Here is a 27,959-nt window from a genome sequence, read left to right as displayed (position 1 = left end):
TGTTTACTGGGATTGCAACTCTATGTAAATCAAGGAAAGATGTACTGTTTTGTGCAATACTTTATGAGATTTCAGAAAATTGAACCCCAAAGGCAGCACAGCTTATGGTATTTGACTCAGCAAAACATCACATCACAAAACCACACATACATTTACGACGATTCCACACATAAGTGCCAGCATCTATTTCATTGATTCTGCTAGTGTGGTTGGACAGTGTATTTATATATTTAAAAGCCTATTATTTTAACTTACTTTGTTATAAGTAACTTTTCTTTTATATAGGTAACACAGGTCAGTTCTGTTATGTATACATTTCATTTCAGAAGAGTAAAGGGGTGTTTACAAAATATTCCTTATAAAAAAGGGATGTTGACAACTGTGTCAAATTGTAGGAAGAGGCTGGGGGGCGGGGGGAAGTGTTGGGACCGTGGGTTGAGAGCCTCAGCTGAGAACCTCATCACAGACTCCAGGCGACTCCTTCCCTGCCCCCTGGTTGTCAAGTGGAGTTCAGAGCCCTCCTCCAAAACAGACCAGCATCGGGGCTGGGGGAGCCGAGTCAGACCCAACGGGCCCTGCCCTGGGGCGCTCTCAATCTGAGGCTCCCAATCCAAGTGGGATTTACCAGCTGAGAAGGTCCCTGGTGAATCTAAACTCAGCACAATGCTGAGGGTCTCCTGATGATATTCTCAGCATCCACGGCTCCCAGGAGGTGGGACTCAGCGACGTGGAACCGAGGCAGGCGGTGGAAGAACGGCTCAGCCAGCATCTCAACGGCATCCGTAGGGTTCTGGTTCCAGGGAAACCGCAGCAGCTAGAGCTGTGTTCTCACAGGCTGCCAGGCACCCTACTAGAGCTCACACTCTAGGACAGGTCTCAAAAGTTGTCCCCACCATGTGGCCTAAGGACAAATGAGAAATAGAAGGCCAATGTGTGTATACAAATGTAGAAGTTGTCAAGGTGCCTTTCTTTGAAGCACCGTCCTTAATTCTCAGGTCATGATCTTCCTATTACTTTTTGTATTAATATTACCTTACTCTTATGAAATAATGGCGATGGTAGAGGAGCTGGAGTATTTTCATGAACACCCTTTTGCATGGCAAATAGCTGTCCTCTTTGATGGCCTCTCCATTTATCAATCTCTCCTTCCCCCTCCTGTCTTCTCGCTCATCCTAAAACCCCAAAGTGTTGGAATGGAAGGAAGCAACATGAAAACCGACAAGTTCACTAAAATGGTGCAGGAGCCTCCCACGGTAGCCATCCGTACCTGGCACAGTGAGGTCACAAAAAAAGGGCGGGGTTAGCTCTATCTGGGGAAACTTCACAAAGGAGGTGATGTTTGAGTTAAGTCTTGAGATATCAGGGGCTGCTTGTCAGGGATAGATGGATGGGGCTGGGGTAGGTGCTGAGGGACAGGGGCGGAGACACAAGGGGCGGACTTCCGGGGAGCCACTTGTTTGAGATGTTGCCGAGTGTCTAGTCCGAGAGGGGCCATGTCAGGCCACGAAGCTGGAGCAATCGGTGGAGGTCAGGTAACAACAGGCCTCAGGGGGCAAGCTAGGACCTGTGGACTCCAGCCTCTGAATTGATGTCCTCAGCATCAAATGTTTAGTGTCTAGAATCTGAAATTCCAAATGGAACATAGGCAGGAGGTTGAGTCAGGAGGCAACCTGTGGATGGGGCAGGCACCGTTCCAGAGGAACGGGGAGTCTCCCCTGGGAAGCGCCTTGTGCAGCTGTAAGCAGGCCCCCCCAGACCACAGGGGGATTCTGAGCCGCTGGGCTTCCCAAAGTGACTAGAGACCTGTTGTGTAGACCATTCCACAGAGACCTTCCCAAAGATATAAAAACAGCAAGTTTTGCTGAGAAAGATGGTGCCCACACTCTGTGAGGAGAACAATATGCCCTCTACACACAGTGTAGCTGGCCAGGCTCTTTGTCTGCAAACTCGGGGGGTTTTAGGGGATTCCCTATTGGAGTAAAATGGGACTTATATTTTTTTTTTATAGCTCAATTTAATTTTGTTCTGAGCCTCTGTTTTGCTAGGTGGCAGAAATGTCGTCTCAGGCCACTTGTGCCCATCCCTTTCCTCAGAGTCACCTCTGATTTCTGGGGGACTTACCAAGGGCTTGTTAGCAAGGGCCCACAGTCTCATCTGTCCTCAAGCTTGCTGTGGGGACACCTCCTCCTCAGGGCTGAAGATGCCCCTCTCAGTGGTGGGATGCCAGCATCGTTTCTCTGCTCCCCACCCTCGGAAGCCAGCTGTGGTCCCAGTCCTTTCTTTGTGTCTTGCTGCCTCCCCGGAATGCTTCCCTCAGAGTGGCGCTGAGTGCTCCGGTCGTGGGCTCCACTGTCTGGCTGGGAGTTTTGCCTCCACCTGAGGCTTAGATAAGGGTCAAGGCCCCTCTTGGGACATCAACGTCTACCACAGGGCTTCCCTCGGCCTCTCTTCCCTCCCCCAACCCATGGAACCCCACCCGCCCTGGGGTAGGGGCGTTGGTCTTACTCATCATGTACCCCCTCCATCTTGAAACATTAGATTTATCCTCTCTATTTGTCTAAGGGCAGAGGCTTTTGAAACTCGCAAGCCAGGGAAAGAACGTTTTCCCCTCCACTTTCATCACATCCTTTCCCTGAGGCATGCAGCAAGTCTGGGCTTAGCTGCCTGAATGGGGCAACAGGAGCCACGGGTGGGTCTGGATTCTTCTCTCTTGAGGCTCTGGGATCCTCTTCGTACTGTTCTGTGCCAGATACTTCCTTCTTCATTTGGTTCCCTCCCTAATTATTAAAACAAAACAAAACAAACGAGTAAACAAAAACCCCTCCAACTCTTTGCTGCAGCCCATGCCCAGCGCCAGCTCTGGCAGGTCATCAGGCTGTCTGCAGGGGGCCTTGCTGCACCCAAGCAGCACTGCCGTGGGCCCGGGCGAGAGTCCTGGGCGTGGGCGCAGCCCAGCTGTTGGGGCAACTGGGAAATGGGGCACTTGCAGGCTGGTCCCCGGGCCCTCTGGCTCTCTCCTGCCAGTGCTCAGAGGTTTCATTTCCTCATCTACTGTCTGGTCTCTGTGCCCTGGGATGATGGAGCATTACAAACAGAGAAAAGCTGTCTTGCTTGTAGTAATTGCCAAACATAAAGCAATGTTTCAGGTCCATTTTTTCACACTAAAAACGTAACCAACAAACATGTTATCCTCTAATTACCTGTCACCTGCAAAGTAAGAGCGTTTTCTGTCTTTGCTTTTCTTCCAATCCACGTTCCAGAAGCAGGAGCTGCCTCTCCTGGAGGCTGAAGTGTTTGTGGCTGAGGGACCATGTTCTGTTTCTGCCACTTCCTACCTGGTAACTTTCAAGAGCTGATTTCCAGATACGGAGCCTCAGTTTGCTCATCTCTAACGTGGGGATGCCTGCAGTACCTATCTCAAAGAACTGTTGTCAGCATTAGCCAGTACAGGGAAAGTGCTCAGACCGTGTCTGTCACACAGTCAGCCCTCAACAGGTGTTGGCTTGAATTATTATGTGACCAAACTGTTACTTCCCTGTGGCCCTTGGGAACTTATGGGGAAACTGGCATCAGGGATCCAAGATTTAAACTAAAGGAAGACTACGCACAGGAAGGAAGTGCGAAAGGGAAATGCTAGAGATTTCAGGCCTTAGGAACAAAGCAAAATGATATCATTTCAACTATAAATAGCAGCAGTCGCCTTCATCCTGCAAAACAAGGAGCCTTTATGTCACTTGAAGGATAAAAAAAGCTCCATCCCCTCTCCCAACACAAGCACAAGGAAGTAACTTGAGAACTATGTGCTCCAACAGAGAGAGAACCAGGAGGGCCCTGGTGGGTGCCAGCCCCACAGGTCTGCTCCATCTGTGGTTGCCATTGCCCTCCAGCCTCCCTCAGCAACCTGGAGACTGGAAGCTCCCACCACAAGGTTCCAGGTGAAGTCCCAGCTTGGCAGGCTCCTGGATGATGCTGTGGTGTGGACTTCCAGATGGGGTTCTTGGACAAGGGAGAAGCAGACACACATCTTTGTCCATGGATTTCAGAAGCATCCCTTAGGATTCCAGAGCTGGACACATCATCTGGAACCCACTGGCTCCAGCCTCTGCCTTCTCAGACGGCCCAGCCTCTTAGCCACTTATGACTAATCACCATCACCATCGACATCAGCAGCAGTAGCAGCATTATCACCATTACTGCCATCATCACTAATGTTTCCTTTGAGCGTTTATTACAAACCTGGCACTTTTCTAAATACTAGTGCTTCCTCATACCAGCACAGCAAGGCCGCTCAGCTGCCTCTAAAACCCTCCCCAAAGGTGACCTCCTCCAGGACGCCTCCATCACTCTGTGAAGCTGGAAGCGGAGGTTGGGCTGCAAATATCTATTGAGCACCTACTCTGTATCAGACACCGTACTGAAGAAGACACATGGTCACGTGGCTGCCATTAAACAGCTAACTACAAATGTGATGAAGGTGAGCCAAGGGGAAGTACACGGTGCCCCTGGGGAGTAGCCATCACGGACAGTCGACCTCTTCCAAGGTCCCCAGGGCCAGAGCCCAGGCCTGTCACTGAGCACCTCACTGGCCAATTGCTCCGAATTCTTGGCCGCTATTCCACGCTGCCACTTGCACCCCCCGTTCCCTCTGGTGGATGGATGGTTGAGAGACTTCATGGTGACAGAGTTGGGAAGGAGTTCCAGGCGGTGTCCAGGCTGCAAGGTCCTCGACCACAGGGAAATTCCTCATACCTGCATCTTGGTGCCCAGCAGTGGACACCGAGGAAGAACTGTGGCACAGCGAAGGAAATCATCAACAAACGAAAAGACGAACTACCGAATGAAAGAAAATATTTGCAAATCGTATATCTCATAAGGGGTTAATATCTAAAATATTTAAAGAACTCATACAACTCAATAGCAGAAAAACAAACTATCTAATTTAAAAACAGGCGGAAGATCTGAACAGACATCTCTCCAAAGAAGATGTTCAGATGCCCAACAGGTCCATGAAAAACTGCTCAACATCACTAATCACCAGGGAAATGCAAATCACAGCCACAGTGAGATATCACCTCACACCTGTTAGAATGGCTGTCATCAAAAACACAGGAAATACGGGCCGGCCCGGTGGCGGAGCGGTTAAGTTTGCACATTCGGCTTTGGCAGCCTGGGGTTCGCTGGTTCAGATCCCGGGTGTGGACATGGCACCACTTGTCAGGCCATGCTGTGGTAGGCATCTCACATATGAAGTAGAGGAAGATGGGCATGGATGTTAGCTCAGGGCCAGTCTTCCTCAGCAAAAAGAGGAGGATTGGCAGCAGATGTTAGCTCAGGGCTAATCTTCCTCAAAAAAAAAAAAAAAAAAAAGGACAGGAAATAACCAGTGTTGAAGAGGATGTGGAGAAAGGGAACCCTTGTGTAATGTTGATGGGAATGCAAATTGGTGCAGCCACTGTGGAGACCAGTGTGGAGATTCCTCAAAAAATTAAAAATAGATCTACCATATGATTCAGCTATTCTACTTCTGGGTGTTCATCCAAAGAAAGGAAAAACACTACCTTGAAAAGATATACATACCCCCATGTTCACTGCAGCATTATTTACAATAGCCAAGGTATGGAAACAAGCTCGGTGGCCATCAATAGATGAAAGGATAAAGAAAATGTGATGTATATACAATGGAGTATAATTTAGGCATAAAAAAGAAGGAAATCTTGCCATTTGAGACAATGTGGATGGACCTTGAGGGCATTATATTAAGTGAAATAACTCAGACAAGGAAAAGACAAATATCGTAAGATCTCACTTATACGTGGAACCTAAGAACAAAAACAAGCACACAGATGCACAGAACAGAGATTGGGTGGCTGCCAGAGGTGAGGGTGAGGGGCGGGTGAAAGGGGTGAAGGGAGACAAAATGTACAAACTTCCAGCTATAAAATGAATAACGTTATTGGGATGTAATGTACAGCATGGTGACTATAGTTAATAATACTGTATTGCATATTTGAAAGTTACTAAGAGAGTGATCTTAAAAGTTCTCATTGCAAGAAAAACATTTTGTAACAATGTTTGGCAATAACCGTCAAGTAGACTTACCTTGGTGGTAATTTCACAATACATGCAAATAAATCATCATGTTGTATACCTGAAACTAACATAATCTTATATGTCAATTATACCTCAGAAAAAAAAAGACCATAAAAAAAAGGAATAAATGTGGGGTGAATTAACACAGGAAGGAACGCTCAAACAGATGAAGCCGTCATCACTGCCTGCGATAAGGCAAAATTGTAGGAGACTTGAGCTATTTCCCATTCTTCCCTGTCCAATGCCTACCTCAGTGCTTAGCTCATAGGAAATGCTCAACACTTGCTGAATGAAGAGAGGGATGCACACCTGAATAAGCACAATTCTGGTGTCTATCATAGTGTAGAGGACAGTGATCCTATGTGCTCTGTAAATGCTCGTAAGTAAATTAAATGAATGAAATTACTAACAATATGTATACCACTTAGAAAATGACCAAAATAATTTTTCCCATCATCTTTCATTAATATTTACTCATAACGTTTTCTATAACCACACAACTGTTTACTCCCTTTTCTGGAATTTCTTAGCTAGTTAAAAAAATTTAAAAACCACTGGGGGAAATGTGGGCTGAGTGTAAATCTAGAAAATTCTCCATGTGAACATCCAAGTAGACTCTGGAGTCTGCCAGTTGCCCCCTGCTGGGGCAGGGGCTGCCACAGAGTGCGAGGATGGGGACCAGGCAAAGGGGAGCTCTGGTGGGCAGCCGGGCTTCTTGGGAAAGTACAGCTGTCTCAGCCCTATTCTCTCTGGGGGTTCACATTTTCTATTTTCAATATCATTATCCGATTTCCTTATGATTTTACAAGATGCAAGGTAAATATTAGTCAAGTACTTCTTTGCAAAAAGAAGCCATTTAACCTGATGAAATATGGTTCACAGTGATGGACGATGTTTGGACAAGCCAACTTCGTACAAAGTCAACATTTATGGGATTCTCAAAGCAAGCTTCTTTGTTAAACAAAGCTATCCCACCTCTGCTCAGCTTGATCATTCATCAAAGAGAGTCGGAGACAGAAATGGAGACAGAAAAGGACCCATCCTGAAGAAACACGCAGGTTGAAAGACCAAGGCTGAGATCAGAGACTGATGGCTGAGTAAGACTTGGGGGCTCTCCCATCATCCATCTGATTCTCCAAGGCGGTCACTCAGAGCTCACCTCCATCGCCAAGCACTAACTCCTCTCCTTGCTCTCTACCTCATCTCAAAGGCTGAGTGGGGCAGACCTTTCTTCACTGCCCTCCTCAGGGACCCCTCTCTCCCTCCTCCCTCTCTTGCTAAGGATACTTGCTTTAAAAAACAAAACAAAAAAAAGCAACTCAAAGGTCAGGAGAGGTGTGGATATGCAGAGGCAGGGGTCCTTGCTTTCTACTCTGCCTGTTCGTCGGGGAAGGAGAGAGGGCTCGACTGCTCCTGCCCACCACTCTCCGCAGCTGTCTGCATCCCTCACACCAGCCAGCCTGAGGCCGTGGGTCTGGGTATCACTCAGCTTCTGAGGGAGCGACGGAGTGGCTTCTACCCACTTCCTCCACTCTACCCCAACCCAACAGAACCTCCCAAGCTTGTCCTCTTCCTGGAGAGTGACTTGGTCAAGACTTGGAATACTCCCTCTAAAATATTGCCATCCTCATCCCACTTTAGCTCTTCTACCGTCATCACAGTTTCTCCTATGTCCACATGCAACTGGTACTATTTTTTAAAAATCAGCTTTATTAAGGTATAATTTACATTAAAATTCACTCATTTTAAGTGTATAGCTTGCTAAGTCTTGATAGATTGTACAGTATGTAACCACCACTACGATCATGATATATAGAACATTTGCATCCCCTAAAAAGTTCCCTTCCTACCCCTTTGAGTCACTGCCTCTGCCCCCCGCAGACCCCTGGGGACCACTGAGGCGCTCCGGCCCCTGGCACTCCACCTTCTCTATAAGTTTCATGTGAGGAAAATCACACAGATCAGCTTTCTGTGATAGTTTCTTAACATGATGCTTTCGAGATTCATCCGAGTCATTACATGTATTAATAGCTCATTCTGTTTTACTGCTGAGCGTGGATTTGCCTTAACTTGCTGGTGCCTCACTGGTCGAAGGACAGTGTCTAGCTTTGCAATACTATGAATGCAGCTGTTCTGAACTTTTGGGTACAACCTGTACTATATTTTATTCAACTTTTTTCATTAAATTAAGTTAAATTTTTAAATTAAAATTATTTTAAAGTAAAACTTTCTATCACTACCATAAATGGAAAGCCTTTATAGTGTACCACAAATGGCCGTGTAAAAATATTAGAAAGGATAATAAAATTCCGGCTGGATCTTGCTGCCTATTATCTTAGAGGATCTAAGATTGCCTATAAGTAAAGTCAAAAACGAGGACTTTTGTGCAGTGATTTACCAAGGGAGGACTCTGAGTGAAGGAGGCGGGAAACAAGGAGGCTAAGAAGCGTGTGGGTTCAGCTGAAGTCTGGCCTCAGCCTGGTCCCGCAGGAGCTCAGAACAGGATGGTGCCACAGACTTGAACCACCACGACCATGGACTCGGGGCTTTTGTCTCCTGCATCAGTCAGTCATTGCCTGCAGCCCGCCCCTGTAGTGAGGGCATAGTCTCCCACTATTTCCAGGTGAGGCAGTACCCCAGAGAAGGGTGGAAACTGTTAGCAGCCAGCACCCACAGCAGCTTGGAGGTGAGTGTCTCACCTGAGTAAATGGGATCTTGGGAGGCCGACAGCATCTACTACACCAGCCAAGGCTTAGACTTGAGGTCGCTGTCTCTCAAAGTTGAAAAGAGAGATGAACTAGTGTTAGAGAGATGAGAGACCTGTTCTCACCAAATAGAGACCTTCTTCTTAGTGCCAGCAGATGACTGGAAAGAGAGCTGGTGAGAGAGACTAGCATTCTCACTCACTCATAGCCTGTGCCCTGACGCCTAGCCTGTCTGTTTGCCTTCCTCAGCTCCAGTATCTCAGTGGTGTGTCACACACTTTGGGACACACGATTGCAAAGCATTAAAGGGGGTCCAGTTCCAGGCTGCCTTCCCAGCCCCCTTCTCTCTCCATGCTTCCCTACCTCCTAGCTATTTCATCTAGCAGCCTTGGCTTGTGGGCGACGCTGCTGCTTGGTCACTCCCGGATCTATTCCCTGCCTTTCCATTATTCCCTGTATTCAGGAAGCCACATTTCCCAGGCTCCCTTGCAAGTGGCTTCTAGATAGCTTTGCCAAATGGGAGAAACTGGTGGAAGACGGGAGCACAGGAGGAGGGAGAAGCAGGGGCATTTCTCCCTCTTGCTCTGCCTTAGGGGGCTCCTTTAGCCACGGCCGTGTCTCCTCTCCGGTCCCACCTCCCAGAGGACAGCCCTTGCGTGGCTCCAGCTCCTCCAGCTCCCGCAGGATAGCCTTTATCTCCACGTGGCTAGCTCCCACGGGCAGCTGTTGCCCTAGTCCTGCCCCTGCCAGTCAGCGCTGGCTCCAGCTCTCGCTCCTCAGCCTTGGAGGGAGAGGCTTCCTGCTGTTGCTACCCTGGGCCCTTCACTAAGCCTGTTAGGCTTCTCGTCTCTTCCATTTTCTGCCTTGGGAGGAGGACTAACTCCTTTCTGCTGGATCTTCAAAAAAATTCTCTCTCATCCTCCAGTGGGGCTTCTCATTAACAACCAGGATGTAAAGAAACTGAGGGAGAGAGATCACACAATGGGACTTAATTTACCACCCCTTAAAAAGATGGCGTAATGGACCTAACTCCCTCTGTTATCTCTGGATGGTGCCGGGCAGCGGAAGCCTTGCACACTCCGACTCTGCTTGCGGGCAGGAATTGCACTCCACGGGAAGCGTCAGCGAGGGAGTCCATCTGCCCAACGAGGGTAAGGCCAAGGCCAGACTCCAATGCTTTGCCCAGACTCTGTTGTCATTTTCTCTTTCGAAACGGTCCCTGATTAGAGAGAGAGCCAGAAAGGAGCTCCGGGGAGGGAATGAAGGAGCCAGGGAGCAGAGCAGCCTGGCCCTGAAGCAGCCACGAGTGCCTAGGAGCACTCCTTGCTGCGGGTGTCCCAGGACCTCACGGGTCTCCCCTGCTGGAAGGGGCCCCCTCAAGTCAGGAACATACAAAGGCCTCCAGAAAGCAGAACCCTCTCCACGCCCCCAGAGGCTTCCCATTTGTGACAAAGTAGCACTGCGTAAGTTGTCGCTGTCTATGGATCTTCCCCACAGTCTTGGCAAAGACCTCCTGACAACCATGGATTCCGAATCCCGCAGGGCCAGCTTCCTGGGTCTGGTCTTCTGAAGGGCATGGCTGGTCAGATGAATGACGGCAGAGGCTCCCCTGGCTGGGGCAGCTGCAGTATTGCTCCGAGTGGGACTTACCAAACAGCAAAATGGGGAGAAAGGGTCCAGGAGCAGGTTTCGGCAACAGAGAGAAACATGAGACTAAGGCTGGGTCTATTTCCTCTTTCTGTCACTGTGAGCTTTCGTTGAATAGTCACTGTGCGTCAGGCATCGGGCTAGGCTTAGCACATCTGCTCTTCAATGCAGCCCCAGGAGTCAGGTGCTGTTTTACTGGTGAAGAAGACCAAGGCTCAGAGAGGTGAAGTAACACACCAAGGTCACACAGCTGCCTGCGCCTCGTGTTGCAAGACCACTGTTTAGACTTCTCAACCAAGGAGGCAAAATCACCTTCTGGGAGGCAAGGGTCAACTGCTGGACGGGGTAAGGGGGCCGGTCCCAGCTTGGGGATGGTGAAAGGGCTGACCTGAAAGTTAGACCAAAGTAGCCAAATGAGGAGCGGTGAAAGGACGGAACCGATGGGGGGTGAGTTCAAAACTGAGGATCGGTGCGTTTGGAAGCAGGAGCAGTGCCCCTTCCATCCAGACCTTCGAGCTGAGGGCACTGCCTGGAGTGGCTCTGCGTCTGGCGCGTGTGCCAGGAAGCCTTCCTTCTTGTTTCCCACAGACGTGAGGAAGTACTGTGCACTGGTACTTACTGAGCGCTGTGGGGACACAGCTGTCGGCAAGATTGGATCTCTGCTCTCGAGCAGTCCACAGGGTCGGGAGAAGAGGGACATGTACCCAGACAGAGATGACGGAGACACGGCTGGGAGCAGGGAGGGCTTCTCGGAGGAAACGTCTCTGAGGTGGACCCGGAAGATGGGCTGGGCTTGCAGCTGTTGGATTGAGAGCAAAGGGTAGTGCAGGCTGAGGAAACAGCCTAGACACAAAGGTGCAGGGGAGAAACGGGAAGGAAGTGGCCAGGACGGGCACGGAGCCCGATGTGGCGGGAGTCTGAGCAGCTGGGCTGGCGCAGGCGAGAGGAGCTGGGAAGGTCGTGCTGGCTAGGTTATGACTGCTCCACCACGTCACTCCTCTGACCCTCAGAGCATGGCTAGGGGCGGGGTTTAGCCTCCCCGTTTTTCACATGTGGAAACCAGGAATTGTAGATTCTTACTCCATACTTCCTTCCTCCTCCACCATTAGCAAGACGCCTTCCTTGGAGGCCCCCATGTTCCCTTAGGACCACATAGTTCACCCACAAGGTCCTTGTGGCTAGACAGAAAATTGCCATTTCCCCAAGGGAAATGCTTCTCTGGGAAGCATGGTGAATTGGACAGGCCACTGGATTGGGAAATAGGAGACCTGAGTTCTAGACTGGACTCTGTCATCAACTGTGTGACCTTGGGCGAGTCACTTTCCCCCTCTGGGTCTTGGTTTCCTCATCTCTAAAGTGAGGAACTGACTAGAAATCCACTGACTCCTAGAGTCTGAGTAGTGAAATAGGGCCCAGCTACGCAGAGGGAGTGCGTGGAAGGAGCCTGCATGCATTTTGAGGCATCTTTTTGAGTATCTACTGGACACTGTGTCTTATGTCAAGGACAAAGATACAGCAATGAATAAGTTCAGGTCCCTGACATCCAGTGAAGGAGAAAAACAAGAGAAATGAAAGGGACAGAGGTGTTGAGAACACCTGGCAATTGTCAGCCCTGGAAACAGCAGGGCTCAAAGTTAGGCTTGAGGGGGTCAAGGAGGGCCTCACAGAAGAACTGAAGCTTGAGCAGCCATGTGACACAAGGATGGGTGTGTGCTGCCAGGGGGACAGGACAGCAAGGGCCTTCCAGGCAGAAGGAGCTGTGTGCACAACAGCAAGGAAGGAGGCGATGCACGTGGCATTCAGGTAAGCACAAAAGTGGAGCGGGGGTAGGGTGAGGGGGGCCAGGAGAGAGCCATGGGGCCCCAGAGGTCAGCAGGCCTCGGGGCAGGAGAGAGGCACTGTCCCAGGGGCATGCCCAGGGCTTCCCGACGAGCCCCGGTCTGATTGACGCAGGCCGACTGGAGCACAAAGTGGATCCCTGCCCCCTGTGGTTCCCTAAACAGTCTCCGGCCCTCCTGTGCAGGCCTCACCTCCCCATGGGTGACAGGCAGAAGTGGTTTACCACAGACTGCTTCCCTACTTGGGAGCCCAGGGTGGAAAACAGGGTTTCCTCCGGGTGGCATCCCAGAGGGCCTCAGTGGACGCAGGGTTAAGGAGATGAGAGGATCCAGGCAAGCAGCAGCCTGAGCACATGCAGCATTAAACCATTATCTTAGCCAAAGAGAATGGAAGTTTGGGCAGCATGGATCCAGGACTCAGAGCCCTCTTCCAGGGCACACTTCTCCAGGCCAGGCACGTAGTAAATGCCTGGCTCATTCGATACATGTCTTAACTGTTTTCAATGTGCCCTGCCCCCCCCGAATAAGATTGACAGCTTTATGAGAGTAAAGACAATATCTTTGCCATCTTTATAGTCCCCTCAACCGTTGGGTCCCTGCTTTGAAGTTATCCAGAATGGGTTCCACTCCCGGTGGAGCTACTTCCTGCTGTGTGACTTTGACAAGTCACTCACCCTCTCTGACTCGTGAGACTAGGGATGATCCCACCCAGGCCATGCAGGATTATTGAGAAAGAGTCTTATTGGAAGGATTATTGAGGCTGCATCTGCACAGCAGCTCCCACTCCCCAGCGCCTCACTGACAGCAGCTATTGTGGCAAGGGTTGTTGTGGCCTCGAACAGGGGAGGAGGTAAGACGCTTTCCCTCTCTGGCCCTCTAGTTCCTTTTTCTATCGACAAAGGTGCGCAACTAGTTCTCCTTCTACTGGAAACATCGAGTAACCAGCGCTTTCTACAAGAGGAGTCTCCTTGCTACCGGCTTCCCAAGAAACTCCCTTGCCCTGGGCCCATGGACGTGATGGAAATGTGCTGGTCCTCGGTTCTCAGACTCTAAGACTTAGAGCAGAAGTTCATGGATGCTTCCATGGACGTGCCTCAGGGGGACCCAGGAGCCTCCTAAATTGGGTGCAAAATACTGTGAAAGCACATTTCCTGGGAAGAAAGTCTGTATTAATTGTTGTTTTAATTCCTGAAATCAGAGTCCTATCCTAAAGGGTCCTGGGGGTTCGGACAGAGGCTCCAGTGCCCAGCACAGGGTGGATGTCCATGGAGTGAAACTCACGATCATCGGCGCGTTGATATCATCCCCCAGGGGTGTGTTTTGTTCAAAATACGTAGCAGATCTGAATTTCAGGTGACCATGTTCAATTCCACGGCAAACCCCAGTAATTTGGGGATTACAGCATCCTGTTGTTTATCAACTTTTATGCAAGTTCTGGTACTCCTGCGTATTCCCCATACCCAGAGTTCCTGCAAATGCTGATGGCTATAAACTGCTTTTTGAAACAAAATATATTAAAGTTAATTTTATTTGGGGCATCTTTGAGACTCTCCTAGCAGCCTTAAAAGTTGTTGGTACTTCCCCCAAGGTATTGAAAAGCCAGGACTTAAAAATAGCATCCCCAATCCAGGAAATAAAGAAGGGCAGGGAAAATGCCTTTTATAGCCTGTGTCCTAGGAGCTTCTCAAAGCCAAAGGGCCCTCTAGACCTACAGTGGGCCTCGATGACTGTTTGTCAGCAAGTGCAGCGTTATCAGGCCGTGAAACCTCAGAATTCCCTTCTCAGTTCCACTGCAGCCCTCCTGGATTGTATTACGCAATTTAGCACTTATTTTTGTATTGTTTTTAAGTTTTATATTATTAAAATAATAGATGACAACAGTCTTCCAGCCCATTCCTCCCCGCCTCAGAAGCAACCTCGTTACCCACCAGTGATTTGGGTTCTCCAGTGGCTGATTCCATCTTAGGGGACGTCCATTGACTCAGCAGTGAAACATGCGGTTCTCACCGCCTCTCTCCCTGGCTTCCACTAGTCCTTTCGATGGTCAATAGTTCGAGTATTAGTTTTACTCCATTTGTTACCTCTGTAAATTTAAATATTCAGAACTTAAACGTCTTTTCCATCAACCTGACGTATTTGTTTAACTCCTCACTTGGTAAGATAAAGATTCAGAACTCTTTACCATTTTCTCCGTTCTCTTTTCCCCTCGCTTTCATACTTCATCTTTTTTCTGCACTCAAAAGAAAAAGACGAAAAACCTTTTCTTTCAGCACGACATAAAGAAAATTACTCATATCGTAAGAGTACAGCTTGATGACTTTTCATAAACCAAGCACATCATCTAACCAGCATCCAGATCAAAAAACAATGTCTCAGCCCCCTAGAAATGCCCCCGCGGTACTAGGTGCCCAAAACAAAACTAATTTTAATACATGCTTTAAAAACCGGTTTATATCCACCAGCACTTGTAGGAACTATGAGGAGTGGGAATATGGAGGAGTTAAGAGAACGAGCATAAAATTCAATAATACAGTCCTGGAAGAAAAAGCTTTTGGGCTTTGCCATGGAATTGAACATAGTCACCTTCAATGCATTTTTGTTTACTTCCAGTTTGGACCATAATTTTCTTGTACCATCATTCTTTTTTCCTTGAGTCTCTAACAGTTTTTGTAACCCTTGCATTATATGTCTTTATCACATTCTTACATTTTTTTAAAAAACATTTCAGGGCCAGCCAAGGTGGCCAGTAGTTCAGTTCAGCATGCTTTGCTTGCTTGGCTCAGGGTTTGGCTCCCCGGCGTGGACCTACACCCCTCGTCTGTCAGTGGCCGTACTGTGAAAGACGAAGGATGGTAGTGGATGTGAGCTCAGGGCAAATCTTCCTCAGCAAAAACAAAAAAACAAAAAAACCCCACATTTCAACTAACATCCTCCATTTTTCCAGATGCCTTTGTCCAAGTCTCCTCTATCTTTATGCTCTCAGCTGAGCTATTTCCTTCTTGGCAATATTGTGTCTTCTTTTCACTGCTCTCCCAAGTTTCATCTACTGTTTTCCAGGATCCCATTTTTTCCTATTTATTGATTTTAACATCCTCAAGTAGCTTCCTATGATAGGGTGTATGGGAGTTAAATTTTCTGGGAACTTACCTGTTTGGAAAAAGTTTTTTATTTTGTTCTCTTACCTGAAAGACGTTTGGCTGGGTGTAGAATTTCAGGTTCGAAATATTTTTTTCTCCGACCTGTGCAAGTGCTTCTCTGTCGTGGGCAGAGCCGCTGCTAGGATTCTGAAACCTGGCTGACCGACCCCTGCTCCTTTTTGGCTGACTTATTTTGTCTCTTTGGAAACTTATGGAACTTTTTGTTTCCTTGATATTTTGACATTTTGCTAGGATGTCTTTTTTCGTTCATTGTGGGCCTTTCAAACTAAAACTTTGGGTCCTTATTCAACTCTGAGACATTCTCTTCTTCTTCATTATTTCTTTCTCTCCATTTTTTTCTGTTTTCTCCTTTCTCTTGAATTCCTATCTTTCCTTTCACAGCTTGACTCTTTACCAAACTTTACTTTCCATCCTTTAATAATATATTTTATTGGCTTTGCTTTCCATCCTTTAATAATTTATTTTCTTTTGGCAGTAATTTTTTAGTCCTTAAATCTCTTTTCTTATTCTCCAATTGCTCCCTCTTCCCAGCATGCTCTTCTTGCTTGATTGGTGTAATGTTGTCTTGAATTTCTCTGAGTATATTCATTAGTGGCTTTTAAAATTGGTTTCTTACTGTTCCTTCAATTTTCTTTTCCGTTTTGGTTTTTAACTTGTGGCTGTTCCCTTTGCTGCTGCTGCCTGCCTCAGACGCCTAGTGATCCATGACTTTCTATTCATATTTAAGAAGACAGGACAGTGAGGGTGGATTTCTTTCCTGTTGCGAGGGGTAGACTGTTTCCCTCTATCTTCTCCAGAGAGGACCTCTTTGTGAAGTGGGTGGGTGTGCTAGTTTCCTGGGGCTGCCGTAACAAAATACCACAGACTGGGAAGTTTAAACAGCAGACATTTACTTTCGCACAGTTCTGGAGGCTGGAAGTCCGAGATCAAGGCATCGGCAAGGTTGCTTTCTCCAAAGATCCCTCTCCTTGGCTTGCAGACGGCCGCCTTCTCTCTGGGTCCTCCCACAGTCCTTCCTCTGTGTGTGTGCACTCCTAGCGTCTCTTCCTCTTCTTCTAAGGACACCAGTCCTAGTAGGTGCCCCCTATGAACTCATTTAACCTTAATCACCTCCTTAAAGGCCCTGTCTTCAAACACAGTCACATTAGAGGTTACGGCTTCACCCTATGAGTTTTGGGCAGACACGATTCAGTCCATAACAGTTGGGTGTCCTTCCTGCTGCACACTGGCAGATTTGCTTCAGGGTGAACAGGAAGAAAACCAGCTCTAACGCAGTTGCATCCCAAATGTTGAATGAGCAGATCTTTCCTCTGAGACATTGTGTCAGTTAGGAATTTTTTAATAATGCTTTTAAAACCATTCCATTAGCAGAGGTTTCTTTCATTTTTCCACCTAAGAAATCTGGAGCTAGATAGTCTAGCACTGCTGCCAGAGCTTAGACGGTCTTTGAGAAGCCACAGTTTTCCATCTTTGCTCTCTGCTATCTTAGCATTTCAACTTTTCATCACCATGCTTGCAAGACGGGTCCACACCTCCAGGCATCACGCACACATCAGGGCAGGAAGAGGGGGGAGGGCTGGCACCAGCCAGATGTGTCCAATTTATTAGGGAAGCAGAGCTTTGCAGAAGCTCTCTATCAGCGTTTCTCTTTGACCACATCTGGGTCAGAAGCCACAGCTACGAGGAAAGGGGGACTGGGAAATTGGGTGTCTAGAAACACAAGCAGTCATGCATCAGTGCTTAGGATGGACACACAGGCAGCCCCAGACAAACTGGGGTTCTGTGAGGAAAGGAGGAGGAGGAGAATAGTTTGGGGGTAGATAACTAAATATATCTCCCACAGACATCAACATCTGTGCCAGAGACGCACACATGCCTACTCCGAACCCCATACACTTGCCCCCCTAACTGCCCATTCACTTGCCTGAACAGAACGGAGAGGTTCTCCTCTCTGCTCCCATGGGCCCCATGGACACTTTGATGTTGGCGTTCTTTCCCTGGTTTGGAAACTTCTTAGTCCCTGTCTTCCCTCAGGACTGTGAGCTCCATGCAGGAGGAAGTGTGCCTTGGTCATCTTGGGATGCCCAGACCTGCAAAGAGCCTGACCCAGAGTAGGGCTTTTGCTACATATTGATGAATGAAGGGAGAGAGGAGGGGAAAAAAGAAGGAGGAATGGGAAAAGGGAGAGGGAAGCAAGGCAGTAATCGGTTCTTTGGATTATTCTTCTGGCTTCTGGTAACATCTGTAGATTTGGGGTTCTGGAGTTTTTGGTATAACATGATCTGAAGTGAACCCCATAGAGCACTCAGATAAGCGAGGACAAATGTCTGCTCTAGTTTTTCAGTGTCTGATGAGCTGTGTCTCGCAGAGGTGAAAGTGAGGAAGAAGAGCTGAGTCTAGTCTAGTCCAGTCAATGGGAGTTCAGAGCAAGAACCTCACAGCTCCTTTGAGGCACACCTCCTTCACCTCCCCAATATGGTGGGTCACTGAGTCCTGCAGACGACAGAAGGGTCATTATGATCCAGGCGGTGGCTTGTGAGTGCTCACTGGTCTCTGGAGATGAGTACCCCCTTAGCCCTGCCCTTTGGGACTCGTGACCCTGAAGTGTAACTGTCTATCTGGTCTCCACTGCTAACGCCCATGGTCCTGGCCGTGATGGCCTCTTCATCAGACACAGGCCTCTGACAGTCCACAGGCGCTCTGCGTCTCCTCCCTGGGACTTGGGCTCCTGAATGCCGTGCTTTGGAGAGCCATGATGTTCTGCCGTGGACTAGTTGTGGTAGTTACCTCTGGTAGCACATCCTTGCCATCTCTCCCATGTCAGGTTAAGAGTGGTGCCAAACTAGAGGATATGGTTTTCCTCAGGGCTGGTATCCACTTAGACTCTGTCCAAGAGGAAGAAGGGAAGCAGATCATGAGCCCCAGTGTTCTGAGGCTCTGCCATCCCCAGCTGGATGAGCCTCAAGCCCCTACTTCCTCACTCGAGGGATAGCCCCGAAAGGCAGGGAATGTGAAGGACCCAACCTTCTCACCCTACCTCAAGATCCCTTCTTCTCACAATCCTTTGAGGAGGAAAGAACAGGATTTTCATGTTTCCCCCCGTCTGACTAGAACTCCCACCAGGGCATATGCTCCTTCCCAACTCCACTTTCATAGCTTAACTCTAATTGCACCCAGGGTCTCTGCAGGGAGAGAAACCAGCCCACCAATATGGAAATATTCATATCGTTTCAAAATATCATACTGGTACAAGGTATACTCAAATGAACTTGCAAAGAAGAAATATTTATTATAAAGATACAAGAATTTCACACAGACCCAAAGGCAGGGATGAAGCAGAAATGGCAGGATATAGCTGCCTCACAATCCCTTATGGTAAGGAACCCAACATTTCTCAGTCTCAGATTCAGATTCTCAAGAGAGAAACTGACTGTTCAGTTTGGGCCTTGCCCAGGGGCATGGGATCCCAAGGTACAAACATGGCTTCTGGGGGGCCTTACATAGGAGAGCACGCTGTGGGGCCAGCTGTTGTAGAAGGGACAGTGGTTTATGGGCGAGGAGGATGCGTAGCAAAGTGTTCACTCTGATGGAGACCCAAACAACTGATGAAAATGAACTCAGAGGTTCTCAGAGCAATGTAAACATATGTCATTAAAAAACAGAAGTGTCAAGGAAAAAATAAATAGTGTTTTTAGCCAATATTCAGGGTAAATTTGTGGTTTCCCAAATATTTTTTTATAGAAAGATGGTCCATTGACATAACACTTCTGCTGTGTTAATTCTTTTGTGGAACGTTTATATGTCCTGCCTCTCTTGTATAAGAGTCACGAGGTAGCAATGGATTCTTAGATATAACACCAAAACCACAAGCAGCAGAAGGAAAATAGATAAACTGGACATCATTAAAATAAAAAACTATTGTGCATCAAAGGATACTGCCAAGAAAGTGAAAAGACAACCTACAGAATAGGAGAAAATATTTTCAAATCATACGTCTGATAAGGGTTTAATATTCAGAATATGTAGAAAACTTCTCAAACTCAACAACAAAGGGACAAACCACCCAACTGAAAGATGAGCGAAGGACCTAAATAGACATTTCTCCAAAGAAGATATACAAATGGCCAGTAGGCACATGAAAAGATGCTCAACATCCTTAGTCGTTAGTGAACTGCAAATCAAAACCACAATGAGATACCACTTCACACTTACTAGATTGGCTATAATTATTTTCAAAAACCTGAAAATAAGTGTTGGTGAGGATATGGAGAAACTGCAGCCTTGTGCATTGCTGGTGGGAATGTAAGATGGTGCAGCCGCTGTGGAAAACAATTTGGTGTTTCCTCAAAAAGTTAAACATAGAATTACCATATGACCCAGTAATCCCACTCCTAGATATGTACTCAAAAAAAATTTTAAAGACTCAAACAGATACTTTATGCTGGTATAAATAAATAATGTTTATAAAAACTCATGTTTACTATAGCATCATTCTCAATAAACAAAAGGTGGAGACAACCCAAGTGTCCATCAACAGATGGATGGATACACAAAATATGGTATAGCCACACAGTGGAATATTATTTGGCCATAAAAAGGAATGTGTCCAAAATTCTGATTCAAGCTACAACATGGACAAACCTTGAAAACATTGCTGTAAATGAAATAAGCCAGACACAAAAGGACAAATATCATATGACTCCACTCATATGAAATATCTAGAATACTCAAATTCGTAGAGACAGAGATTTCTAGTATCTGAGTGTGAGGAGAATGGGGGTTTTTCTTAAGGGGTAAAGGGTGTTTTTTGGAGTAATGTAAAAATTTTTGGAAAGAGGTAGTGGTGTTGTTTGCACAACATTGTGAATGTAATTAATGCCACTGAATTGTGCACTTAAAAACGGTTAAAATGACATATTTTACATTATATATTTTTTACCATGATAAAAAAAAGGGGGGGTCATGAGGATATTGGATAAGAATTCTCAGTACTATTGGCACAGAGCTGTGCTGAACTCCCAAACATGGGAGGCAGTTCTGCTGAAATGACTGTATCATTAGCACTCTTCACCTCCTTTGTGGGGAAAAAAACCCCAAACAAGCCTGCGAGGAGAAAGCAGAAAGGACATGGCTCTCTAGACGTTCTCTCCTCTTGTTTGGGAGGGGAAATAGCATACTATAATTATCGTGAAATGGAATTAAAAGGTTTGTGGGGGTGACTGAGTGGCAAAGTTCCCCTTTAATTTTTTATTAATACTGCTGAGTGTTTGCCTCTGGTTGGAAGTGGCAGCTGCACCCTGTAATATTAGTGAAGCAGTCTTTTGTCACATGCGCATCCCCATCTGAGGATGTGGTTATTTGGGTGTTTGAGTTCCCTCGAGAGAGGGAAGTTCCCCTGTGACAACTGGCATCAGTAGACAACAAGATCTATTTCTGCTGAGCGTCTGAACTAATATCGTTACTATGATCTTATCGACTAGGTTTGACCCAGCAATTCCAATCCTTGGTCTGCACCCAAGAGAAAGGACAATGTACAGCTATTTCACTGACCAAAAAACACTCATAGCAGCTTTATTCATAATAACCAAAAAGTGCAAACAATCAAATACCCAACAACTAACAAATGGATAAATAAAATGTAGTATAGCCAGACAGCGTGTCGTTTTTGTCAAGGAAAAGGAGGGAAGCACTGACGCTGCTGGGCTTCATGAACCTTGAAATCATGATTCTGAGACAAAGAAGCCAGACACGAAAGACTGCATATTGTATGATTCCATTACGTGAAATGTCCAGAATAGGCAAATCTATTCAAACGGAAAGTAGATTAGTGGTTGCCTAGAGCTGGGCAGATGGGAGGATGAAGGGTGATTGCTATTGGGTACGGGGTTTCTTTTTGGAGAGATGAAAATGTTTTAAAAATAGATTGTTATGATCATTGCACAATTCCGTGAATATGCTAAAAACCATTGAATTGCACCCTTTAAATGGGTATGTGAATTATATCTCAATAAAACTGTTACCCCCCAAAAAAATAAACTGAAGAGAACTCCTGGCTGACTGGTCGTGAGGGCTAAGGAAAAGTCAGAGATCCAAGGGTATTTCTGACTCTCTTCTGCTACATGTATAATCCCCTATGGGTTACAATGTTTTAGTCCTTAAAAAGTGGTTATTAGAATATCATTACTAAGATGAAAACATATGCATCGAATTAAACAAAACACAAAAACCCGTGTGTGTTTTAAAATCAATGATGAGTGGTTTAAATTGTATTTGACAGATAATTTAGAGAGAAAATTACCCTTCTTAAGTTATGATAATATAATCTTTTTAACAACTTTATTGAGATATAATTCATTATTATACATTTCAGCCATTTAAAATGTACAATTCAGTAATTTTTAGTATATTCGCAGTTGTGCAACCATCACCACAACCAATTTAAAACATTTTATTTATCCCCCAAAACCCCCCATCCCCTTTAGCTACCTCCCTTCATTCTCCCCTCCCATCCCCTCAGGGTTGGGCAGTCACTAACCTTTCTGTGTGTATGGATTTGCCAATTCTGGACATTTCACATGAATGGAATCACATAATATGTGGTCTTCTGTAATTGGCTGCTTTCCTTAATGATCTTTTCAAGGTTCATCACGTTATGCATAAGTATTTCATTCCTTTCTGTTGATGAATAACATTCCATTGTACGGACACACCACATTTTCTTCGTCCATGAATCCGTTGATGACATTCGGGTTGTTTACACTTTGGGGCTGTTCTGGATAATGCTTCTCTGAACATTAGTGCGCAGTTTCTGTGTGGACCTACATTTTAAATTTTCTTAGTACATACTCAGGAGTAGAACTGCTGGACCATGTGGAAGCTTCCTTTTGAGGAACTGCCAGACTGTTTTCCAAAGTGGCTGTACCATTTCACATTCCCACCAGCAGCTCATGAGGGTTTCCATTTCTCCACATCCTTGCCAGTACTTGTCGTCTTTTTTTATGATAGCCATCCCACTGGGTGTGAAGCGGGATCTCACTGTGGTTTGGATGTACGTTTCCCTGTTGGCTAATGATGTTGAACATCTTTTCATGAGTCCAGTTTACCTTTGAATTCTCTCTTTTCTCTCTCCTCTCTCTCTTTTCTAACTTTCATGCCTCCTACCTGTTCTTTCCATCTTCCATTCCACTCCCTAAAATGCAATCTCAGACCATGTCACTTTCTGCCTAAAACCTTGAATGACTCCCAATTGCCCACAGGACAGACCCTGAACTGCTGGGTGTGGTATACAAGACCCTTCACGGTCTATCTCCAGCCTACCTCTCTATGTCCCATCTCTCTCTGTGCCTTCCTGTGCAGCTGTGCTAGCCCTTTGCCCGTGCTGTTCTCTCTGTTTGTCATCCCTCCCCTGCAGTGCCCACCTAGTCAGCACTTACTGGCCTTCAAATAGAAACTTCTGAGTGAAGCCAGACAGGGCCCTCACACGGCACAATGCCAGGGGCTGCCATTCTCATCATAATCTATATCAGCAAAGCACAACCCACAGGCCAAATCCAGCCCGCCACCTGTTTTTGCACAAAATAAGTGCACAAAATAAGAACAATTTTTACATTTTTCAATGGTTGAAAATAATTAAAAAGCAGGATATTTCCTAGCACAATTTCAGTGCCTACAAATAAAGTTTAATTGGAATTTAGCCAGGCTCATTGGTGTACATATGTCTCTTGCTGCATTTGGGCTACAACAACAGAGTTGAGTAATTGCAACAGAGTGGTATGGCCCACAAAGCATAAAATATTTACTATCTGGTCCTTCACACAAAAAGTTCTCCAAACTCTGGTCTATGTGAATGGCGCCCTGGAGTTGTGAGCGTACACCCTCTGTGGATGTGCTCCCACAGCACTGCCTCCAGACTCCCCCGGAACTCTCTTCATACCTCTGCTCTAATACCCATCACAGACTGTAACACTGTCTTCTTCCCCCACAGACCTTGTGCTCCAAAATCTGAGACTGGCTCTGAGGCTTTTTCATCTTTGCAGCCTCGGAGGGTAGCACAGGGTCTGACCAGGAGAAGGACCCAGTAAATGTCTGTGTCACTGGTTGAATGAGATATTTCCTGCATACTGAAGATGAAGTAATAAAGCACTAAATATTTCAGGATTAATGTAACACATAAAAATGACAGTAGCACTACTGGCAAATTTCTAGATCCCTTGTTTCTGACTTGAGAAACATTCCACACTCCAGCATAACTTGTGTGATTTGTTCTCTCTCAGAGAAGTGCTAATTGGCCTATTTCATTGAATCACATTAAAACCACTGTGGTTGGTGCAGGCTGTTGGAGATGCTATAGTACCCCTTACCTGGCTGGCACAGACCAGGCTGCACAGAGTTCAGAGTCAAGCCTCAGGGACGTGGTTCTGACTAGGGTAGATTAATGCCGAAAGGTTCATCTGGCGAATCACAGAGATCTTGGTGACAAGGAAGACTGGGCTCAGTTTGCAGAAGGCGGCGAATAAGAACTCTGTGCTGTTGACCTCAAGAAATATTTGCGGAATGCAAAGAAAAGGTGCCAGCCAATACTGAACCCATACTGGCACTGGGTATCATGAAAAGGAGGCACCTGGCCTCCCTCGGCCCATTTAGTCCCTGAAAGAAATTATTCCAGTTGCGGGCATGGACTCAGAGAGGGGACGCCACTTGTCTGTACTTGCCCTGTAGGGCATGCACTCAGTCCAGGCCTCCGGTGGGCACTGGGCAGCCCTCACTAGGGCGTGCTCTCAGCAGCCTCTCGCCGGCCTCGCATTGCTCTGGGTTTCTCTTCAGTGCCCTGAAACTTATTTATTCCCTGCAGGAGAAAAGTCCTAACCTCTTAACACGAATTAAAAGGCCTTTCAAGAACTGTTTGGTGTCTCCCCCAACCATCTACAACTTCCTTCAGTCTCCTCTCACCTCCCTCACTCGAGTCTCTGGGTCAGCCAAATAAAACTTACTAATAATAGCAAAGACACTCAGTGTTTACCACATACTGTTCTAAGCAATTTCACCCATACTGTCCCATTTATATCCCATGAAGTGGGTGCCATTATCAGTCCTATTTTATAGGTGAGGGAACTGAGCACAGAGGGGTTAAATAACTTGCCTAGGGTCTCACAGCCAGTAAGTGGTAGAGTTGGCATTTGAACTCAGGCAGTTTAACTTGAGAAAGCGGAAGGCTTAATCAATCTGTTCTTCATCTCTTACAAATGTCATTTCTTTTAGCTTTTTCAATGGGCCATGCTCTATCTGCCTTCTAATCTCTGCACTTGCAGTTCCTTCTTCCTCAGACACTCTACTCATTCTTCAGATCTCAGCTGGAAAATCACCTCCCCTGAGAAGCCTTGCCTCGTTCCCTGGTCTGTTTGCTGCTCAGCTATCACTCCCATGGCATCCTGTCTTTCTCCTCCATGGCACTTATCTTTGCTGACACAGCTGTAGGCAAGCCCACCTCCCCCGCTAGACTGGAGGCTCTGTGAAGCCAGGAGTATGCTTGTCAGGCTCGTGTGAATGGTGTCCCCACTCTGATACTTGGCCTGACCCAAACTACGCTCTTAATACATATTTGTAGAATCAATGAATTGGGCGGTGAACTTCTTGGCAAAACCTTTACTATGGATCAGCCTGAAGAGGAAACTCAAGTCAGGTTTGCAAACTTGTAAGATCTATGTAGGGGGGTAGGACAGGAGGGAGGAGAAAGAGAGAGACAGAGGGAGAGAGCAGGAGTCAGGATACTGTAGGTGTATATTGCTCACATACCTTCTCTTTCCTCCATTCCATAAGTCACCAAGAATTAGTTGTATCGAATTTGTACTTTTTTTAGCACTGATCTAATCCACTGGCCCTCACCAACAACCCAACAGTTCCAAGGACCTTTCTATCCAGGCTCTCAGTCAACACTGCTGTGGTCGGAGCCACAAAGCAACCCAGGTGCTCATTTATGGTCATGCCACTGTGCAGTAGACGGAGCACGGGCTGTTGACTCGAATGCAGGAGACGAGTGAGGAGCTGAGGACAGGGGAGCGATAGGGTACCAGTAGTGTAAAAAGGAGGGGGCCAGGGACCTCCACTCAGCTGGGTTCCTGGAAGAAACAGGACATCAGGTAACAGTGGTTGCCCTAGGAGACTGCAGGACAGGGAGCACAGGGAGAATTCCTTTTTCCTGTAGACCATTTGAAATGTTAGAATTTTATTTTACTATGGGCATGTATTGCCTACTTAAAAATAATTGAAATGTTGATTTTTAAAAATGAAAGTAAGCAGTCAGAAAGTTTGCAGACTTCCTAACTCGCTCAGGGCTTCCGTCCTCAGGGCCTCTGAGGAGGTGGCCCTGGCTGGAGGCCCTTTGGGGATTGGCTAATTGGAGAGCACAGGCCTGTAGCCTTCCCCCTCCTGCCCCTGCGGTTCCTACCACTTCTTGGAACGAAGCCCATGTCAGCCCCGTGCCCCGAGGGACACGGAGGGCAGGGCGGGCGTTCCCAGTGCCCTGCTGTCTGCTGGCAACGCCAGGCGCTCTTAGGGAAAGATGCACGGCTTTCACGTGTAGTCCGGCCAGTATTAAAACTGTTCAATGATATCTATAACAAATGTCCTAAAATAATTGTTGTGGCCATGCTTACAATTCTATTAAAACCTGTAGTTTGCATAAACTCTTTCAGTCAAAGTCAACCATGAATTCCTCCCTTGTCTCCCTCTGTAACACGGTAACCACGCTGGTGAGAGCAAATATGCGCATGTGGGGATTAGGAGGGACTCTCACTTTCTAGAAGATTTCTCTCTCTCTCTCTTTTTTTTTTTTAACTTTGGTATTATTTGAATTTTTACAATGTGTATACATTACTTTTGCAAACAGGAAAATGTAAAGTTACAAGCGTGCCTCATAAACTCTCAGGTGCCACCAGCCAGCTGACGGCTGACTCTGTGTCCTCGGGGAGAGGCCTCAGTCCTTAAGATAAGGAGGAGGCCGCCTGCATCCGGAGGGCTCACACATGATTCAGAAGCACAGCTAGGTTTAAAAGCGTGCTTTAGGCAAGGGAGAGCCACAGAGGGTTTTAAGTTGGGGAGGAGTACAGCGTCTGGTCTACCATGAGCACTTGTGTTCTTGCATTGCTCTCAAGGCTCTCCCCAGGCATATGGTAAGCCTCTCGTGAACTTCTTATGAGTGTTCCAAACTTTTGATTTTTCCCATTCCATCTGAGCACTCCACCTCCTACCTTCCTAATCTTTACCATCTCAATAAATAAATAAATCCACTGGTATTCAAGCAAGACACTTAAGCGTATTTATCCTTCCTTTTCTCTCTCCTCCCAATAGCCAGTCCTATGGGTTTCTCCTCCAGAATCAGCCTCCAGCGCACCCTCTGCTCTCTACACTCGGGCTACAACCAAAGCCCAGCCCACCCTCTCCTGGGTCACTGCGACAGCCCCTCAATGGCCCCCTGAGGTCACTCTTGCCCCTCTCCCATCCCCCCTGCACTTAGCTGTCAGAATGTTCTTGCTCAAACACAAATCTACTTACTCACTTGCTTAAACTCTGATGACCCTCCAACACACACAAGATGAAATAGAAACTTCTCCATCCGACCTGCAGGATTGTCCCCGGCATCATCCCCAGACTCACCACCTACTGGCTCCCACATGCATTCCACTCTCCACATGGACATTATTGGCAATCTCATGGTTTTTCATGCAATTTCATGTCTTTGCACATGCTTGTTCCCCTGGGATCTGGATTTCTTTGCAGGAATCAGATCCTTTCCCCTCCCCTACTTTCTCCCAAAATTATGTCCACTTGACCCTATCTACACTTAGTAGTAGAAAAACCAAAATTTCAGGTCCTCGTCAAAGCTCCTCTACTCACTGAGCAATTGATCAGGTCCACCCAAACCTGATTTCTTAAAAAAATTAAGTCAACAAATGAAGTTCAGAACTCACCAAATTGGAGGATATCATTTGACAACTCTTAGAAGGATCCAGGAAACAGTGCCATGTGGTGTGGGGAGCCTTGGTGAAGCCTTGAAGCACAGCTTAGGAAGGCAGTTCCAGCCTGACATCCACTATCTGACATCATGGCCACACAACCACTATGGTGAGAGCCCCTGTTGAGCAATGTGAGAGGCATTTCCCAAGTCAGCCACTCCTTTGGTCTAGAGCCCTCATGATTGGAAGTGTGCAGGGCTGCAAATAATAACGCTAGTTAACTAACCCTCAAAGCATCACATCTGCCACTCATCTTCTCTGACCAGCTAACTTCCTTGGCCACAAATATATTTTTGAGCTGTTTATTTCCTAACTCAACTTTGCATAAATTGTTTTCAACAAACACCTGCATCACCCCCTTCTAATGAAGCCACAATTGAAGACTGGTGGACAAGACTGGGGTCATAGATAGTTTAGTGTACTGTTTGGGGTAGCTAATTTTCTGAGCTAGGCCAGATTGCTTTGGTCATTAGGTAACAATTCGTTTCTAGTGGAAAAACTGGGTGAGTT

The 27,959-nt window shown here is 46.8% G+C and overlaps 1 long non-coding RNA gene across 1 annotated transcript; it reads right to left on the bottom strand.

The window, feature by feature from the left end:
• Positions 1 to 91: 91 nt before the first annotated feature.
• Positions 92 to 27,670, bottom strand: LOC123281626 (uncharacterized). Its single transcript, XR_011499073.1, has 3 exons — positions 27,405 to 27,670; positions 2,122 to 2,777; positions 92 to 901 (listed from the first exon to the last, which is right to left on the bottom strand). It is a non-coding gene; the product is annotated as an uncharacterized lncRNA (long non-coding RNA).
• Between the last annotated feature and the right edge of the window lie 289 nt (positions 27,671 to 27,959).

This window comes from Equus asinus, chromosome 28 (assembly GCF_041296235.1).
Source record: "Equus asinus isolate D_3611 breed Donkey chromosome 28, EquAss-T2T_v2, whole genome shotgun sequence".
Classification (NCBI taxonomy): domain Eukaryota; kingdom Metazoa; phylum Chordata; class Mammalia; order Perissodactyla; family Equidae; genus Equus; species Equus asinus.
The sequence above is the reverse complement of the archived record's forward strand: the minus strand, read 5'-3'. Positions and strand labels throughout refer to the sequence as shown.